The sequence below is a fragment of the Perognathus longimembris genome, chromosome 10, assembly GCF_023159225.1.
Source record: "Perognathus longimembris pacificus isolate PPM17 chromosome 10, ASM2315922v1, whole genome shotgun sequence".
Classification (NCBI taxonomy): domain Eukaryota; kingdom Metazoa; phylum Chordata; class Mammalia; order Rodentia; family Heteromyidae; genus Perognathus; species Perognathus longimembris.
This window is the reverse complement of record NC_063170.1, coordinates 26,470,693-26,483,833: the sequence shown is the minus strand read 5'-3', so window position 1 is coordinate 26,483,833 and position 13,141 is coordinate 26,470,693. Positions and strand designations below refer to the sequence as shown.

Sequence of the window (13,141 nt, the reverse complement as noted above, 5' to 3'; positions counted from 1 at the left end):
GCACTTAGACAATGTAGCCCTGTGACACATGGGTGTGTGACCCCAGTGGGATTTTTGCTCACCTAGCCAGGACATACTTCCAACTCACATGGTCCCACCTCCCTTGCTGTTCCCAACCCCTAAGGTTAACTGGGGACTTGATGAGAGTTTTCTGTCTTTAAACCCTGTGCCCTATCCACATGGCAGACTCTTCCCACATCAGACCTTGTAAGTAGGACCTGACTGGGGGGAGGAGGGGCGGGTGTCAATTTCTCAGGCCAGCCCCTCTCCACAATGCCTGTAGCTGAAGGGTTCCCAAGGCTCTACAAGGCAAAAAGCCCAAGTCAGAACCTAGGTCATCACATACTCTGTCCCCTCCCTGGTGTGGCTCTGCAGGACAGTGACAGTCATGTTCCTGCCCTTTAGAGAGCCAGACCCCAGGCCCTAGGAGAGGAGAATGGATCAGAATGCCCCTAGGAGCCCAGCCCAGCTCATCCAGGGAGCACTTATACAAGAAGGTGCCTGGAACTGCAGAACAGGGGGACACCTGTCCTACGAGCCTGCTGCCACACAGGGCCCCACCTTAGCAGATCTCCAACCCGAAGCCTTGGCCCAAATCCCCAGAGACCTTGATGCAGGTCTCTAAGCTCAGGGCAGGTACCTGGGGGAGGTCATGGGCAGGGCACTGGGGTGGAGCCTGCTCCAAGTTCAGGTCTCTGCAGCTCAATGCTTGCAACAGAGGTGGGGCAAGTGAGAGCTCTCAAATACCACCGTTGACTCCCACTGCCCCCTCCAGGTATAGCTGGCCCTAGAAGAATACAGCACAGCCCAAGGAACACCCCAGGCCTCTCACCCAGCTGGACCAGAAGCTCCATCACCTTTGTTAAAACAACAACAACAACAACATTGGGCTTGGGACTCACCTGCCACTTCCATAGAACACAGAAATTTTGTGACTTCCTTACTGGAGATGTGAGTGAAAGAAATGTTCAATACAAACTAAGGATGAGCAAGCAGATGGACCACCAAATCTGAATTATGCAGGCTGGCTCTGTGGTAGCACACTTGTCCAGCATGCACCAGACCCTGGGATCTATCACTAGCCCAGGGAGAAATAACTGGAATATAATTTTCACAAAACCCACTGTCAGAGAAAGCCATTTGGTACCTCTGACCTAGAAATCTGAGCTTTGAGATGGCATTGAAGAATTCATATATTCCATTTTGTAACATGTTATATATAACATCACATCATATATAGCACATACTGTATATGTATGAATAGGCATAATAAAGAGCTCACAGTATATGCTGAAATTGTTTTTGGAATTTGGTCCATTTCACCATACTATTCTTTTTTTTTTTTTTTTTTTTTTTTTTTTGGCCAGTCCTGGGCCTTGGACTCAGGGCCTGAGCACTGTTCCTGGCTTCTTTTTGCTCAGGGCTAGCACTCTACCACTTGAGCCACAGCACCACTTCTGGCCATTTTCTGTATATGGGTGCTGGGGAAAGAACCCAGGGCTTCATGTGTTGGAGGCAAGCACTCTTGCCACTAGGCCATATCCCCAGCCCTTCACCATACTATTCTATGTGTATGTACATATATGCACACTTGCATACCAGTGCACACACCCCTGCTAGGACTTGAACTCGGGGCCAAGGCACTTTACCCCCACTTCTGACTTTTGGTGGTTAATTAGAGATAAGAGTTTCATGGACTTTCTGCCTGGGCTAGCTTTGAACCTCAATCCTCAGATCTCAGCCCCCTGTGTAGCTAAGCCACTGTAAGCCACTGGCACCCGGCCATATACTATCTTATTTTAATATTCACAATAGTCTGACAAGCTGTTATTACCAGCCCCGTTTCACAGATGAGAAAAGAGAAATTTGTGGGGATTGCTATACATGTTTAGAGTTGTATAGGTCAGCAATAGCCCACCTCAGATCTGCTCTTATGCTCTATGGGGTGTGTGGGAGTACTCCAGGCCTCTGGGGAGGAGACTGAGAGGCACCAGCCCAAGCTAAATGGCCAGACAGGAGTCTATGTTCTGTTCTCAGCCCAGATAGAAGGGAGGATGCTCAGAGCTGCAGGATGAGACGTCCCGTGCAGGGTACACACATCCTCAGACCTCAAGTCACAGATTTGCTCCTTGAAAGCTTCATCCAGCACCATCAGAGGCTGTCTGAATTCTCCTCCAGCACCTGGGAGGAGGAGGGCCTCCCCAAAGCACTCAGTCTCAGCACCAGCAATGCATCTTCCCCATCCACGCCTGTCAGCAACTCCAAGAGACAGCTACCAGCGTGTGCTGTTTCACACAGGATGATACTTAGGAGTGCAGAAGCCACAGGCATGCATCCCAGCTGCTGGTGCCCGTGACTTACAACTAGAGTGAATAGCCTGCATGTGCTTTCTGTCTCTTTAAGACTGGGCCCAAAGCTGGGCACTGGTGGCTCAAGCCTGTAATTCTAGCTACTCAGGAGGCTGAGATCTGAAGCTAGAATCAAAGATAGCTGGGGCAGGAAAATTCATGAGACTCTTATCTACAATTAACACCCCCCCCACCTCCCGCAAAAAAAAAAAAAAAGCCCTAAGTAGAGCCATGGCTCTCAAGTGGTAGAGTACTACCCTGTCTCAAGCTCACACACAAAGGGCCTAGAGCACAAGCCTGAGGCAATGCTGGGATGGGGCTCCGGAGTAAGCTCTATAGCCCCAGGCCATCATCCTCTGCCCCAGCCCAGACCTTCATACATGCATCTGGAGAGTGAGGCAGCTTGCAGGATGTTAGCCTGTGCACTGAGACTCAACTTTCCTCTTTAAATTGCCAAAAGGGTGGCAGTGCTACTCCTGAGCAGAACCACAAAGAACAATAGTGTGGAATCATGGCTAATGCAGAGCTACTAAAAACAAATGTGTGAGCAGCCCAACATGTGGGCTGTTCCTTTCTAGAAGTAGCCTGGGAACCCCCAGAAAGCTCTTCTCTGGCTCGGCTGTTGATTTGTTCCCCCTTCCTCTCCAGGCTGTGTGACCGGGCCAGTGGCAAATCGTATATGTCCTCTGTGACAGACTACTGTGTTCATAGCACCACACCTGGCTGAAAACAGGAGAAGACTGAGGCTAGACTCTGCAGGAAGAAGAGGTCCTCAGAGGGAAGGAAGAGGGCCCTAGCATGCCAGGTACATGTTGGTGCTAGCATACCAGGAAGAGCGGGAGGGGAGCTCTGGGGTCCCCAGGTAGGTGGGTAGGTGGGGGTGCCAGCACACAGCCATGTGTGGGTCCCACTCACCCTTTGTTCTCAGCCAAATCTATGACTCAGCAGAGAAAATTTCCATTTTCTCTGGATTTTCATGTGTCCGCCTCCAGAAAAAAAAATTGATCTCATGGGCTTTGCTGCTGAGGCTGAAGGCCGCCCGGACCCAGACAACAATAGAAAGGAAGTAAAAGCAGTTTGCCGTGGCTGGGGAGCTACAGGGCACAGCCTTGCCCAGGCACGTTGCATGGTGCTGGGCTGGGCGGTAGGTCAGTGTCCAGGTGGGGGTCACAGGAGCTGAGCTCTGATATCAACGCTGTGGCAGTACCCCCAGTGCCTTCCCCGGGTTGCCAGCCCTTCCCACAATTTCCAGCCTGGCCCCTGCTGTCCTGGCCCACTGCCTTCTCATCCTGAACCACCATCACCTCCTTCCTCTACAGCCGGGACCCCGCTTCATAATGTGCTGTGTCCCCTGAGCGCCTCCCTACACCAAGCTTTTCAAAATCAATACACGTTGCTGATTTAAATAGTCTCGTTATCACTCTTAAATGTTTTACCTGCTTTACTGCATTGAAACTACTCATAATCCATTTGCTAGCTGTTTACTCATTTTACAGATGAGGAAACTGAGGTTGAGGAAGGGTTAGTTACGGTGGAAGAGCCAGGCAATTGCATAAGACTTAAAAGTTTATTATCAGAAGTTCAAATCATCCCTTGGGGAGTAATACCCACCCAGCTATCCATCATCTGTATTGGGAAACAGAGCTCTTCAGCTTTGAAAGCCTAGAAGAGCCCAGAAGACCCAGCCACCAAACTCATCAGAGGCATGGAATCTCAGTATTGCTGGATTTATGGAACCATTCCTGAGAGTGCATGCACATGCAAGCGTGTGCGTGCACATGTGCACACACACAGTGCAGAAGAGAAAACTGAGGGAGACACCATAGCTGGAACATGCACACAATGCCTGGGGGTTTCACATGACCAGTGTGTGAGTTCTGACATCTCCTCACAGGTGGCCTTGGGAGAGGAAGAAGTGCCCCAGCCCAGTTCAGGTAAGCACATCTTTGAGGAGGAGGTGGGGGTGCAGCGCCCTCAGTGTGCCTCTCGGCCCGGCTAGCAGTGAGCATAGCACAGACCTCCTGTGGGCCAGGTGGAGCTCTGAGTGTGTAGTGCCGTCAGCTGCTGTCAGTCTGCTCCCCACTGTACCTCACTGTGCTCTCCCTGTACCACACTGCAGCCACAGCACTACCTAGATCTCCCTGTCCTCGTGGTACTCGGGGCTTGGAACTGCTTGCAGATAGCTTGGATAAACTTTGAGTTTTCTGATCCCTGGGAGCCACCCCCCTTGGGTGGGGTGCCTGTACCAACTAACTTGGCTTGAATGAATGAATGAATGAATGAGTGTGTCACAGCCTCCAGAAAGCACTTGGTAACTACAATGTGAACAGATAGGCTGGGGGGGGGGGGGAGGAGTGGAGGAATTAAATGCTGAAATTTAAGGAAGGCACTAGGAGAGAGAGATGGAAGGGGGGACATTGTCCAGAAAGAAAAGTACTCATTACCTGACTTAAGTAACTGTAACCCCTCTGTACATCACCTTCATAATAATAAAAAAATGTTTTTAAAAAAGTAACTATGCTACGAATAAACATTGAACCAGAGTATGAATGACTAGATGAATAAATGAGTGTATCCTATCCTCTAGAAAGCACGTGGTAACTACAATGTATATAGATGAGCCGGTAGGTGAGAGGGTCAGTGCAGAGATTCAACACTGAAGTCAAGACTTCATCTAAAGAAGGCATATAATAATGATGGAATGAATGATAACTGACCCAGGTGAATGAATGAATGAATGAAGCTAACCACAAGGAAGAAGCAGAAAGCCACTCCAATGAGCTCATATAAAGTGGGGGCTATGAGATAGATGCTGTAGAGTTAATGACCTTAACAACTCTCCTAACTGCCTGGGCTCAAAGGGGCTGCCCCCAACAGAGCCCATCCAGGCTGAGTGCCTGGGGCCACCACACATGGTAGAATGCAATTAGTCCCAGTCCTCAGAGTGACCACATTTGTCATTTTTTATTTGCAAAACCTTCTTGGAGCCAGGGAGTCCGGGTATGCACAGGGATGTGGACTCCTAGCTTCAGACAGAAGGAACAGTCTAGCTACCAGGCCCTAGCTAGAATCCCTGGAGAAATGGCATTAAAACAAAGGAGACACCAGGTGGGGAGGGGGTTCCTGTTTGTTCAGACCAGAGCAGAACAAACAATAGATTTAATAAGATAATAAGCTGAGATTCCCTGCTCTAAAAGAGAAAGACTTAGCAATGCAATATAAGTGAAGATGGGATGCAATCTGCATTTATTTTCTGGTAAAACCCTCCAAGTGTGTGGGTCGGTGTGTGCATGTGTATGTGCTTCTACACATATGTAATATGAATCTCTCTCCAGCCAGGGACTTCTGCAACTTACTGACTGAACAGAACCCCCAAATAAGTGGGCCGTTCACAAGGAACACTCATTCAAACAGCCCCAAGTTATATTTTTCTGGGAGGAAGGCCAGCCAAGTTACAGTGCAGTCACTCCCCTGGCCCAGCCAGGGCTGTTATCTTCCTGCCCAAGAGACCAAGGATTCAGCTTGGGACATTCCTGCAGTCACTGATCCCACCAGTCATCTACCCATTCATTCTCAGAGTGCCTACTGGGTATCGGCTAAGCTCCCAGTGCGGGGCTAGCCACACCCATCAGTTCTGCCTCAGAGAGCCTGAGCTCCAAGTCCACTCCACCGGCAGCCAGTTGGCAGCTGGTGACCCAGGGTAGGGTACAGAACCTCTTCAAGCCTCTCCATGGAGAAAAAGGACTGTGACTTCCCATCTGCCTTCTGGAGGTATAGCAGGGATTAAAGCAATGGGTCTGGGTGTAGCACAGTGGCCCCACCTCTGCTCAATGAGAGTGGCATGACACATTGTTTCCAGAGCAGCAGCAGCTACCGCATGGAAGATCCCTGGTTGATGGCAGGACCCGGACTAAGGAACCACACACATGCCCTGCTTCACCACCTCCTTATACCACTCCTGCTAAGGTCATATGGTAGAGAAAGCCAACCCACTACCTTAACACTAAGCCTTAACAGAAAACCTATGCTCAGAAGTTCCCGAAAAGAGAACCAACGCACCCTACCATCACCAGTAGCCGCAGGAGCAGCAGCAGCCCATAAGTCCTGTCTCCATCAAGGCTTGGTTCCTCACAGTGATGGAGACCTCATTCTCCTCTGAACTCTCATGTAAGAAGAAATTATCTCATCATGAATCCTAAGAAAATGACTGCCTTTTAGGAACAGGAATAGCAGGAACTGATTCCAACCATCCTCCAAGAGGAGAGACAATGAGCAAGGCACCTGTAGCGGGTAGCCATTTTTCAAAATGACATTGCAATTTCCATTCATCTATTCCTTCAACAGATAGTAATAAGAGCTCCCTGGGCCAGCCCTGCTGGAGGTTCTGAGAACAAGGAGTGAACACCACCACCACGAAGTCCTTACCCTCAGAGAGCTTACAAGGCAGTGAGAGACCAACTCTTGCTGATGCATGAAGAATTATATAGCAATGTGTAATGAGTAGTGTCAGGAAGACAAGAGGAGCAAGAACTGGGAGAAGAATGGGGTGCCACCTTGGACAAGTGACAGTGTCACTTGAGCAGAAACAGAAGTCAGTAAGGAAGCAAGCCAAGGCAGCATCTGAGGGAGTCCAGATCCTAGATCTGCCTACCTTCCAAGGAGGGGACTCAGAGTGTGCTGTCCTGGCTACATATTCTACTGTGTTCATGTGATATGCAGAGCAAAGGCTCGTGTCCTGCCCTCAGAGATCACAGGCCAAGCTGTGACGCCAAACCCCACAGGGACCCAAGTCCCTCCTCCCTCCTCCCCCGGCATCCACTCACTGTGTGACCTGACGCCGATTTCTCAACCTCTCTGTGCCTTATTGTCAGTAACAGTTCCTCAGGGCTGAACATCCTCCAAGCAAGTGCTGGCAGGGGAAGGAGGGCCTTGGGGTCCTTGGAGTCTGCTGCTCTGGGCGAGACGCACCCATCGCGCCATTCTTATGCCTGTGCCAGCAACGCCACGCAGGAATGGTATTCCTGCCAAAATAGCTATTAACCCAGTAGCCAATAATAACACGTTATCCTATCAATTTGCTTCTGAAACGCTGTGTAATTGCAGAACCCAAGTTTGCCATCTCGGTAGCCTGGTTACGACATAAACAGAAAGGAGCCCACCAGTCCCTTCCTGAAGAGAATGAGAAGCTGGCCAGGAGAAATAGTAGCACTTCATTCCACCAGCCAGAATCCATGGAACCAGCCAGAGCCCGGCCTCCTTGACCTCTTGGCATGCCCCTTGGATCAAAAAGGGCTCCAATGGCTGATGTGTAAAGGCTTTGTGGGGGGCAAGGCCAAGAGGCCTCCCCACTGGCCAAGAACTATGGTAGAAATGGACAGCAGGGAAGGGGCAGGAGGGACAGGGGCCTTGGGAGGACCTGAGAGTCCAGGGGCCCTGAACAAACAAGCACCTTTGAGGTGCCTAACTCAAAAAAGCATTTGGATCACAGACAGACAGACAGACACACACACACACACACACACACACAAAACACACACACACAAAACACACACACACACACACACACAAAAAAAAAACAACGCCAGCCCCATAAGAGACAGAGGAAACAGAAGGCCAGGGAATGGGGGTCAAGTAGGGACGGCCAGAGAGAGGCAAGCATAGCGTCACATCTAGAAAGCAGTGTCCTTCCACGGGTGCCCCATTCCCAGGGCACAAGGCCTGACACCCTGGCCAGCAGTGCCTCGTTAGCAGCCTGTCCCCTCGTTCCTTTCCCCCACATTCCAGGAAAACAGTTTCCTTCCTCCTGGATTTGACACACTACCAGACGTTTTTGTTCCCAAGGAGCCAGGAGCCTGTAATGGGACTCTTGGCGTCCTGTGCAGACACCAGCCTGCTTTATTCATTCTTCCCTCCTCCAGTCCAGCCAACCCCTCCTCGCCTCCCTGGCCCTCCACTTACCTCCCCTCCTGCTCACCAGGGTGCCCAGGGGGCAAGGTGGCTGATACCAAGAGGCCTAGGACCCCAGCCCCTCTCCCCAGCACCCGTAACAGGGCTGACAAGGGCTGGAGAGGCGCTTCCCCCTGGCCCACAGTGACCTCAGCCCCAGGACGCATCTCCACCAGGCCCGCCTCACAGGCCCGCCCGGGAAGGATGGGCTGAGGGTGTGCTGCTCCCGCTGTGGCCTTGGCGGGGAATCCAGCTAGTGGGGAGAGGAAAGGCCACGGGGAAGAAGGGGGAGCAGATGGGGAGGTAGAAGACAGTGAGGGCCAAGGCGCAGGCCAAAGCCAGATGTTGACCCAGTTGAGGCCCCAAGCCCCAGGGGTACCTGGGAAATTCTGCCTCCCCCTGCTGGCTCTGGAGCTTGGGGCCGGCACAGAGCCAGTGCCTGTCCCAGAGGTTGGAGCTAAAAGAAGGACCACAAAAGGGATCTCAGTGGCAGTCTGTCTGCCAGCACAGGGTGGAGACAGGCCCTCAGAGGCCCCTGGGTGGGGTGGGTGGGGTGCTGTCTAGCCTTCCACAAATGGAAACCAGGCCTTGAAAGCTGGCGGGCCTCTGCTTAGCTCCGAGGGAAGCTCCAGTGCTCTATTCTCTGCTCTGTTTGCAGAAGCCATCCCAAGCCAGAGTGGAAGGTGGGGTTCAAAATAAAAGCAGGGAGGGATCCAGGCAGTGACGCAGGGCTGGGCAGCTTCTGGCTGCAGCCACCCCTATCCCTCCTTCTGTGGCTGGCACGTTATACTCCCAGGGCTCACTGGTCCCTAAGTGCCATTAAAAAAAACAACAACTCATAGCTGGCATTGGTGGCTCATGCCTGTAATCCTTAGCTAATCAGGAGGCTGAGATCTGAGAATCGCAATTCAAATACAGCCAGGGCCAGAAAGTTTGTGAGACTCTTATCTCTAATTAACCACAAGGAACCCAGAAGTGGAGCTGTGGCTTAAAGTGGTACAGCACTAGTCTTGAGCAAAAGAGCTCAGGGACAGTGCCTAGGTCCTAAATTCAAGCCCAAAGGTGGGGGGAGCGGGGGTAAAAGGAAACACCAACTCAGTGTATGATTTTCTTCCTTTGTCTCCTTCTATGTGGCTGTCAGGTCCCAGCATCAATGGAACTGGGGTCAGGTCAGCAAGACAGATACAAGCTCCTCACTCCCAGGATTTGGAGTTGACATCCATACCCCATTCCAAGAAGGCAAAACTGGGTCTCACCTCCCATCACAGGATATAAGCCTGCCTGGGACACATGACCACAGCCCACAATTCAAAATGGGTGAATCAGGTCCTGACCCACAGAGAATGATATGCAGGAGGGTTCTTTAAAGGCAGATGTCATCCCACCTGCCTGTCATTCATTGACCTGTCAGTGGAGGTGTGTGACCTTCTTACAAGCCCCTGAGTGCTGGGGGCGGGGGATGAACTCTACAGAAAGCTCCTGCTCTGCAGAACTCCCAGGCCAACAAGGCTGATAGACATTAGATATGTTGGGGAATCTGCTATAACTGGGGATACCCATAGTGCTGTGGTACTCCCAGGAGGCTTCCTGGGAAAAGCAACCTCTCTGTAGATCAACAGGGTGAATTAACCCAGGCAAAGGAGACAGCAAGAGACAGAAATCATTCGGGACTGTGGACAAGCACTGGAGCAGACCTGGTAGGCAGCTTTCCAGTAAGCCTGATCTGGTTCTACACACTCAGCCACAGTGGGTGGCCCAACCCTGCAGGCCCCAGCTCACAGAAATGGGGGCTCCTCCTCAGCCCCTCTGGAGGCCAATCCCACAGAGTCAGAGTCAGGCCCCCTTTCCCAGCCAAAGTTCTTGTTAAAAAATATTCTCAGATGTTTATTTTTAAGGGGGGGATGGGAAGAGAGAAGGGAGACCTGAAGGTCTTTCCTTTCAGGGAGAAAAATTAATAAATAAATAGAGCCTCAAGAAAAGGGCATGGAAAGGTCTGTGCATCTGTAACCACTGAACAAATTAAAATTAGCTCATTTAATCAGCTCCTAATGGCCTGGCTGTCCCGAGTGGGCCCCTGAACACAGCAAACTTCACAGCAGAAACGCGTAGGCCAATGTCAGTTTACCCTACAACAAAGAGATTTTCTAAACAGTGTGATCAAAACGTAGAGATGGCCATGGAGAGCTGGGGAGACACAGCACAGCCCCCTGGATCCTGGGCGGCCCCCAACTTCCCAGATTTGTCTCTTTGAACAGAATTGTTCTTTTGCCGTTTATTCTAATTATCTAAACATGTGTGTAACTAGATTCTACAAAAAGTATTTCAACCAGCAGAGGAGGAAATTCGAATTACCACCATACGTTCCTGAGGCCTTTCATCCCTTCCCAAGCGTTGGGCACAAGCCTCTGCACACACAGACACATGACCACCAACACACTATACACACTATGCTACATTCGCATGCACACACACAGAGAGTCCCAAGGAACCCACGGTTATACACCCGCATGCACACACGCACCACATACACAATTACATGCAGCACAAACAATTTCACATGCACACACTACTTTCAGGTCCTCTGTTACTGCCTAACAGCTGGAGGCACAAGAGGCCCAGCCCACAAGACCCCCAGGGAGAGCCACTATGAGCACATCTGAGGCCCAGGCTGGTAGCAAGGACTCTTATTTCCCTAGAGTCATTTCTCTACACAACTTGCCACCTGGGCTAAGTCATTAGGGCAACTGAAGAGGAGGAACAAAAAGCCAGGGGAGGGGCTAGAGACCAAGGAAAAGAAGAAGCAGGATGAGGGAACCAGGGTGCTGGGTAAGCACGAATCAGCAGCTGCCCAAGGCCCAGCGGAGAGGCAGGAGAGACATTTCTATCCCACTGCCTCCTCCAAGCCAGCTGCCCTGCAGCCACCTGCTTAGGCCCAGAGAAAACACACCTGTGCCGGACCCATAGCAAACACACCTGCGAGTCTGCAGTTGGGCAGGCCAGGCTGAAGCCCCAGCTCCCTTCTGTAAGCTGTCCCCATCACACCTCAATGAGCATAGTGCAACTGGTGCTGGTGGTACATGCTAAAATCCTAGCTACTCAGTGGAATGAGATATGAGGACTCCAGTTCAAAGCCAGCCCAGACAGGAAAGACCCCCCCCAAGATTCTATTCCCCATCAACCACCAAAGAGCTGGAAGTTCAAGTGGGCTCAAATGGGAGAGGTCCAGCCTTGAGCAGAAAAGCTAAGGGACAGAGCCCAGACCTTCAGTTTAAATACACACACACACACACACACACACACACACACAAGAGTGGAGAGTGGGGGTAAAGCATATGGACTTGGGTTTGAATCTTGGCTCACATTCTTCGTGGCCTGAGAAAGTGACTATCTCTCTCTGAGCCACAAACTTCAACTGTAAAATGAAGATGGTCACAGCAGTGCTTCCACCCTGACACAGAACTGAAGGTGAGGACCAAAGGGGTGGTTAGCTCCAAGCCTGGCCTCCCTGCTCCCTTTCCAACTAAGGAAAGCACACAAAAAAATGGGGTGGGAAGCAAAAACCTCTGCAAGGGCTTGCCTAAGGACCTAGGGACCTACTCCTCGGGGAGTAGGATGGGGCCACCTTCCTCTTTAACAGCCCCAGTGGGATCCTCACCCATGGACTCTCTGAACTGGAGACAAAGCCAACTGTCAAAGCACTCAGAGCCCAGAGCCTGGCCAAATGGAACTGGGTTGGGGCCTGGGAGAGGGGCGGGGGTTGCATCTGGAAACCCCCAGAAGATCCCTAAACTTCATTCTCTTAACAACAGGATTCAGAAGAGAGCCACAAGAAATAAAACAGCTGCTATTATCACCCAACCTTGAACCCCATACAACAGCTTGGCCAGGCTGGCTAATCAAGCACTACTCAGGCTGTGTGGCTCTACCCTAGTCTTCCTCCTGCTAAGCCTCAGTTTCCATACATTTGCCTGTTCCCTTCACAGGACCACAGTGAGATTAATGGTCATGAAAGTGCTTTCTATACTGTAAAGTGCCTGTGCCAGATGCAGGATTATTGGGCACCGCTAGGATAGGAAGCAGAGACACCTAGAGCAAGTAATCCTGCCTGCTCTTCCTCAAATGAGACAGTGGCCCCACGGGGCGAAGAGGAGGAACAGCAGCTGATTCTCCCAACGTTGGAGTCAGTTGGCACTGTGCTGAACAGTCAACCTAAACCAAAGATGCCGGCACTCAACACAGCACCCACACCCAGAACCTCAGACAGCCTGACACTGTGACATCCATCTGTGCAAGCACCCACAGACTGCAGCCAAAAGTGCATGGCTCCTTTCGAAACAGGCGCGCTACACCTGTTTGTGGTCCTGCCCAGGCCATTGGCCCCTGAGGTATCAGACCCCCTCATGGCCAAAACTACATAAAATTCACAGGGCCGCAATCTGCTCACACCACAGACAAGAGTGGCTGCCCTGCCTGCCTAACATGGTCACTCTGGTGTGAATCAGGGCAGACAAGGAGTCCAAAGCTTGCCTCCTGTGCCATCTCCAGCAAAAGGCTTCCCTCTCTGAGACTCAGTTTCCCCATAGGCTCCAGCTCTCCCCACACAAAAGCTTTGTGCTCCGAGGGAAACAGCAGACCACCTCATTCTGAGCCAACACAGGCCATATGATGAATCTGGAGCAGGGATTTGCTTAATTGCTGGTTTTTACAACCCAAACATGGAGATGAAGTACTGCCTAACTGACAACACCAGCTTGAGGCTAGATGGCTCAAGGATCTTTTTTTCATGTGTGGGGCTCTTAAAGAGGAGCTGTTTGGAGAACAGAATTGTGCCCAGAGCACAGAAGCAG

At 51.2% G+C, this 13,141-nt stretch overlaps 1 protein-coding gene across 3 annotated transcripts in view; it reads right to left on the bottom strand.

Moving 5' to 3' along the window:
* Znf423 (zinc finger protein 423) overlaps positions 1-13,141 on the bottom strand; it is a 321,067-nt gene that overhangs the window by 146,562 nt on the left and 161,364 nt on the right. The window contains exon 1 of one of the 3 annotated variants that reach the window (XM_048355659.1): positions 8,307-8,628. The exons of the other annotated variants lie outside the window; for them this stretch is intronic. The gene's annotated coding sequence lies outside the window, so the exon portion shown is untranslated. Of the gene's footprint in view, positions 1-8,306; positions 8,629-13,141 lie in introns of those variants that run through there. 3 annotated transcript variants of the gene reach the window in all.